Source organism: Oryctolagus cuniculus, chromosome 15 (assembly GCF_051225735.1).
Source record: "Oryctolagus cuniculus isolate XC-2025 breed Fujian yellow rabbit chromosome 15, ASM5122573v1, whole genome shotgun sequence".
In the NCBI taxonomy this organism is placed as follows: Eukaryota; Metazoa; Chordata; class Mammalia; order Lagomorpha; family Leporidae; genus Oryctolagus; species Oryctolagus cuniculus.
In genome coordinates, this window is record NC_142881.1 from 55,736,946 (window position 1) to 55,743,443 (window position 6,498).

A 6,498-nucleotide genomic window follows, 5' to 3' on the forward strand; every position below is an offset into this window, starting at 1 on the left:
GGGACTGTCTGATTGGCTTGTGTGTCGGCCTGGTCTCTGGGCGGAGCCTTTGTTCCCTCGGAGAGGCTGTGGCCGGCCCAGCCAGTCACTACCCTTGGTTTTGCACCCACACCTGTTTTAACCACCTGGGGAAAGGAGTTTGGGAGTAAGTGGACAGGAATTTGAGATAAAATGAATAAGTGTAACGGGACTATTTGGAACATCAAAGATGTAAAACCTATCTCATGATGTCCCTTCGTTATTAAATTGTTACTACATCACAACAGTTGCATAACCCAAGTTCCTCGGGTTTTGTAAGGATCTACAGGTATATATTTTTTCAAGCATATGCGGCAATAGCAATTCAGAGCAGCTGTTTTAAATGTCAGTCCACAAACCAAGATGTACGGAACTTTCTTCCCTTTTTTGATAGCCAAATTTAATTTCTATTTTATGCCTCTGCTCCATTCAGTAGAAGAAACTCAACTTTGCTCAATTTCAATCCCCTCCCCCATCTGCCTAGAGTTGCATCTAAGAATCAAGGGGTGTGGGTAGGATCCAGGTGTTGGGACACGACCCCTCTGGCCCCATGCTTCTATCCAGGTTGACTCTCCTGTCTACACTTCCCAGGCTGTTGAGAGCCAGGTGTGGACATGTGTGTCAGGGCTGCCTGCCGGTGGGGCGTAGGAGTGGTGAGTCCACTCCTGGGGCAGCATCTCCTGTGGCATCTCCTGGCCCCCAGTTCCCCACATTACTTCCTCTCTTTCTCCCAGGCTGAAATGAGGGTGTGGCGATGCTGAGCCGGCTCATTCTGTGAGGGTGTGAGGGAGGGCAGCCTTCTGCGGGGTGGCAAAGGGCAAGAGAGAAAGATCCTGGCTCCTGGGTGATCTCGTGGCAGCCGAGCAGCTCCGGGCTGCTTGCACCTGCTGCCACTTGAACTTGTGTGAGACAGACACGAGCCTTCGGTCTTGTCTGGGGCTCTGCCATTTTGGTCTGTTTGAAAGCAATTAAACCAGTATCCTTGCGGACACACCCACGTCCCTGGGAAGTCCCTGTGTACTCGACCTGGTTTCCGCCGGCCAGGCTTCCGGTCCCTTGCTTCGCAATGCCTTGCGCACGCCACGCCCTGCATGTTACTGCTCCCCCTAATACTTCCTCACCAGCTGCACCGTGGGAAACTCTGCTCCAGGCTCATCTTGCATTCCTGGCATCACTAGGCTGCTCCACCTCGCTCTGTGGCTTTAGTAACTCTGTGGGACTCCTGCAGGACCATCTGCCTCCACCAGATTTTCCTTCTGCTCCTGTCCAGCAGGACACAGGGAGCTGGAGAGTCCCACGGCTCTTCCACCCCACCCGGAGCGGGCGCATAGTCTGCGCAGGGTCTCCAAACACATGTGGGCTTTGTGTGGTCTCTTCCTCTGAGCTCAGCTGTGGTTAGCAGAAGATGAGGTGTGGGGGCAGACCCGAGGTCCCTTCTCGGAGCTCACCAACTTTGCTTTCCTTTCAAATCTCTGTGCTCCTGCCCAGCGGGGCTTTGTTGAGCCAAGGGAGACAGAGCATGCTCTTCCCTCTGACCTTTCTATCTTACTGCCTGGGCCCTGTGCTTTAAAAACACTCGTTGTGGCTGCCATTCCCTTTAGGAGGCAGTGAAGGTGGAACCCCCTAGGAGGTGGAGGGCTGAGGAACAGTGAAGACAGACGGAAGAGCCTGCTAACGCTTCAGAATTTCATCTGCACTTGACCGGCCGCCAAGATTGCCCAATATTTGTCTGCTTGGGGTTTCTTCAGCCAATGGGAAGGTTCATTTCTCTTCAAGTCCTGGTTGATTGCTGTTCTTTGGCAACCTCCCTTCTTCCATGTCAATGGCAAAGGGCAGAGCGAGTGATCTTGTTTGTCTCTTTCATCTGTGAACTTTGTTCTGTTGACTGTTTCACGCTCCAGTTTTTGCTTTACAGTCCCGTAGCATGTTAGCTAGGGAGAACGTCCATGAAATAGTCATAATAGTTAATAGTTAAATAGCATTTCTAAGTGCCAGATATCATTCCTAGGGCTTTATATATGCTAATTCATTTTTGACTCATTTATGAGGTAGATATTGAGATAAATAACCCAAAGCAGAACTGCGATTTAAACTTACACAATCTGGCTCCAAGGTCTAGGCTCTTAATTATTAAGCTAGGAAGCTGTTTATAATGGGGTACAGTTTGAAGGAAAGGAATGACAAGTGTACTGTAATTACTGGAGCACTCTCCTAGCTAGATCTGTACGTACCAATCTTTCAAAAGTAAAGTGCGACTCATCTCTGCCTAAATTATCCCAAACTTCAAATGAGGAATAGCTGAATGAATGAATGTAGTGGTTAAAATTGTTAGTTTAAAGAAATCACTGAGTTATTCATTTTTATAAAACAAATACATTTACTTTAACCTATCTCTTTCAAAAATGAATGTAGGTCACAAATCAATACGAGAAACTCAATTTCACTCCCAACATGGAAATAATAATTCAAAAAATATTATTAACTAATAAATAGGGGTTTCCTTAGGTTTTCTGAGTTATACTTGTTTTAACCCTGGCCAGACTGTGCAGTAAGGCTGTAACGGCATGATAAAGCTTTACCGCCATCTAGTGACTGTAAGGAGCATTGCAGGGAGGTTCTTTTGCGACAGTCTTCCTTAGTGACTATGTCAATGTTAACTTGCATTCCCAAGAGGCACTGTTTGAGTGTTTTACCAGTGCCCTTTGGCTCCATAGATTATTTTGATAATTTGATTTCAGAACAATCCATATCCTGACAGTTCTCACTTCCAAAGTGCAGTTTCCTTTATGAGAGCGTTCTCTGGGGGGGGGGTATACAAGAATTTTCATCCAAGTTACAGTGAACGTGCTCATCCTTAAAAGATGCTAAACATGGGGAGAGTGCTCCTGTTGAATAATGTTGAGATTGTGAGGTGTTTTAGCATTCAGAAGAGCATCGGGGAGTCTATGAAATATTTATGTACCCACTGTAGTAGAATATCCATTGCTATGTGACAAATTGCCTGAAAACTGGAGCAGCAGAAAACGCTTATTTCACACAGTTTCCGAGGGTCAGAGAGCAGAGAGTGGCTTCGCTGTGGGTGCAGGAGGAAGGGGACTCAATGTTTCCCTGGGGCAGTGGCTGGTGCTGTGGCACAGTGGGTTAAGCCACTGCCTGTGACACTAGCATCCTACGTGTGTGCTCCATACGGCTGCTCCACTTCTGATCCACCTCCCTGCTAATGCGCCTGGGAAAGCAGTAGAAGATGGCCTAAGTCCTTGGGTCCCTGCACCCACGTGGTAGACCCGGAAGAAGCTCCTGGCTTTGGCCTGGCCCAGACCTGACCATTATGGTCATTTGGGGAGGGAGCTAGCTGATGGAAGATCTCTGTCTCTGTCTCTCAAATAAAATAAATAACCATGAAAATAATGTCCATGGTGCTGGCCAACGTCACATGTTGTTGGGTGGCTTCAGTTTCTTGCTTGCTGGTGACTTGAGGCTCATTTCCTCAATGTGAGGGCTTCTTCACAGGGCTCACTTCTGCAGAGCAAAGGAGAGACAGAGAAGTAATCTTTTAAAATAACCTAATCTCAGAAGTAATATTTTATTACTACCATATGTTGTTTAACATTTTTAAAAAATTTTTATTTTGTTTGAGAACCTCACTTGTGCATATGGAGTTGGGGGGGGGGGTGGCTGGGGGAAGAGAGAGACAGAGAGAGAATCTATCGCGTTTGTGGCTTCACTCCCCAAACGCCCACAACAGCCAGAGCTGGGCCAGACCCATGCTGGGATTGGAGTCTCCTGCGTGGGTGGCAGGAGCCCAAGCAGCTGCCTTCCAGGATGGGTGTTTGACAGAAGCTGGAATTGGGAGTGGGGCCGGGACTGGAATCCAGGCGCTCCGGTGTGGGATGTGGGCATCCCGAGCGGTGTCTCACCCTGGGCCGAACGCCTGCCCCTGCTGTGTGTTCGTGAGCACCCAGGGCAGCCCTGGGCCCCGGGCGGGGAGGGGGACGGGTGTGGGGTCACGCACACAGGCTTCTGCAGGCTGCTGCGGACTGGAGGGAAGATGAACTCTGCCGCATCTGTGGTATTGCTTCATTAAGACGAGATTAAACAGAGAAGTACAAACGAGAAACAGCTTTTTCTCTACCACCGCTTTCACCCACACCGTGCTAAATGGCCCTTCCTCGCTCTGTCACCGGCGTCTCTGCTAGGTCCCGGAGCTTCTGACCGGCGCTCAGCTGGAAGAGGAGTCCATGTCCAGACAGGAAACCGTGGAGCCAGTCTCCCGTGCAGCTCGCACCTCTCCTGACTCTGAGACGGACAGCAGATTAAAGAAAGAGGAACAACAACAATAAAGATTGTTCTTAGTATTAGATACAAGTATACTGCAAAAAAAAGTTAGTGGAAAATAGAAGTAAAGGGTAAGCTTATCTTGGTGCAAACATTTTTGAAATTCATGCATAATTTTTTCATAGTATCTATTTTCCATAAGCATTTGGAACCCCTCCCGGGTAGTCTTCTCTTGGCTGATACTTACTGGTTCCTCATTCCTTTTGTTAATCCAAGCATCCACATATGGGTTCTCCCGGGAATGAGTCGGGTGCAGCGCCTGCATCCGACTCTAGTCATTCTCCGATTGGCTTCTTGAAATCCTTGACCAGTTTGTTCCTCGTGTTAAAGGTCTTACACAGCTTCTTCTTGTTGGGGAGCCCCAGCTCCAGGAAGCAGTTTTCTTGGTCAAGGTCTCTTTGGGACGGCTCACACGTTGCTGCTCTCTCCAGATTCTTTTGGTCTGTGGGAAAATACCAGGATTCCTTTTCCTGCCAAAAAAACCTACCCTTCCAATCAGCCCTCTCTCCCACCCTGTAATTGCATGCTGCTCCAGCTAGTCTTTTGCTGTGGAGATTTTTGTAAATAGCTTTAAAAAAAGTTTATTTTTGTTTTATTAGAGAGAGAGAGAGAGAGAGAGAGAGAGAGAGAGAGAGATTGAGATTCTTGCTTGCTGGTGACTTGAGACTCATTTCCTCAATATGTGGGCTTCTTCACAGGGCTCTCTTCTCCAGAGCAAAGGAGAGAGAAAGAGGGAGAGAGGGAGAGGGGGAGAGGGAGAGGGGGAGAGAGAGAGAGAGAGAGAGAGGGAGAGGGAGAGAAAGAGAGAGGAATCTCTTCTGTTCACAGGTTCACTTTCCAAATACCCACAATAACCAGGACTGGGCCAGGGTGAAGCCAGCAGCAGCTAGAGATTCAACCTGGGTCTCCCATGCTGGTGGAAGGGACCCAGGTACTTGAACCATCATCTGCTGCCCCCCAGGGTGCCCATTAGCAGGAGACTGGATTGGAAGTGGAGGTAGGACCTGATTCCTGGCACCCTAGCCATGACTTAATTGTCTGTGTTGCAATGCCTCTTCAAAGCTGCCGTCACCGAACCTGCGGCCTTCTTGTAAACTGGCTGCAGGTGACCGATGGAGGCTGATATTTGAAGGACCAGCTTGATTATTTAAAAAAAAAATTAAAAATTGACACTTGGTAATTGTACATATTTATAGGGTACAGTGTGACATTTCAATTCTTATTTATACATGTACTTGGCCAATTTTTATAACATTGTACAGAAATGTGCCTATTAATTAATGCTGTTTAGCTTCAGGGCTTTAGCTGGATTTCAAAGTGAATAAGAAAATTCTCTTTATTATTGTATTAAATTTCATTCAGGTTAAAAAATGTAGAAATGTACAGCTTTAATTGACATATCCTGTGTACTGGTTTTCAACTCTATTCCTCTCCTTGCCTACCCAGAGGATAATTATCATACAGAATTTTATGTTTTTCAATGCCATGGGTTTTTAAAAAGTTCTTAACTATTTTTTATTGTTTATTTGAGAAAGAGGCAGAGACAGAGAGAGATCTTCCATCTGCTGGTGCATTCCCCAAATGCCTGCAACAGTTGAAGCAGGGCCAGACTGAAGCCAGGAGTCCTGAAGTCCATGTAGCTCTCTCACAGGATGGCAGGGACCCAAGGCCTTGAGCCATCCTCTGTCACCTCCCAGGGTGCTAGACTGGAGGTGGAGATGGGACTTGGACCTGGGCCCTCTGATATGGGATGTGGGCTTCCCAAGCAGTGGCTTAAACCTGCTGTACCTCAATGCCCGCCCTGCCGTGCAGGTTTAATATGATTCCGCGTATGTACGCATCCGTAAAGCATAACTTCCATGCATTCGTCCAAGCTTTGTAGGAATGATATTTCAGCACACGTTCTGCAACTTGTTTACTTGACTCAATATTTGAGAGTTACCCTTGACAATACCAGAATTTAGGAGTTTATCTTTTTAACTACTTTGTAGTATTTTGTTGTATCAGTATGCACTACTTTATTGCACATTTACTGTCTTCAGGGCAGCTGTTTGGTAATACTGGTTTGCGGAACCATGGAATTAAAAGAAGTTTATTTCGGTCCAAACCATTTTAAAATCTATGCATAGTTTTTTCCTAGCATGA

The 6,498-nt window shown here is 47.1% G+C and overlaps 1 long non-coding RNA gene across 1 annotated transcript; it reads right to left on the reverse strand.

The window, feature by feature from the left end:
• Positions 1-2,379: 2,379 nt before the first annotated feature.
• Positions 2,380-4,854, reverse strand: LOC149122004 (uncharacterized). The gene is made up of 3 exons (XR_016221620.1): positions 4,541-4,854; positions 4,031-4,314; positions 2,380-3,537 (listed from the first exon to the last, which is right to left on the reverse strand). It is a non-coding gene; the product is annotated as an uncharacterized LOC149122004 (long non-coding RNA).
• Positions 4,855-6,498: the final 1,644 nt, after the last annotated feature.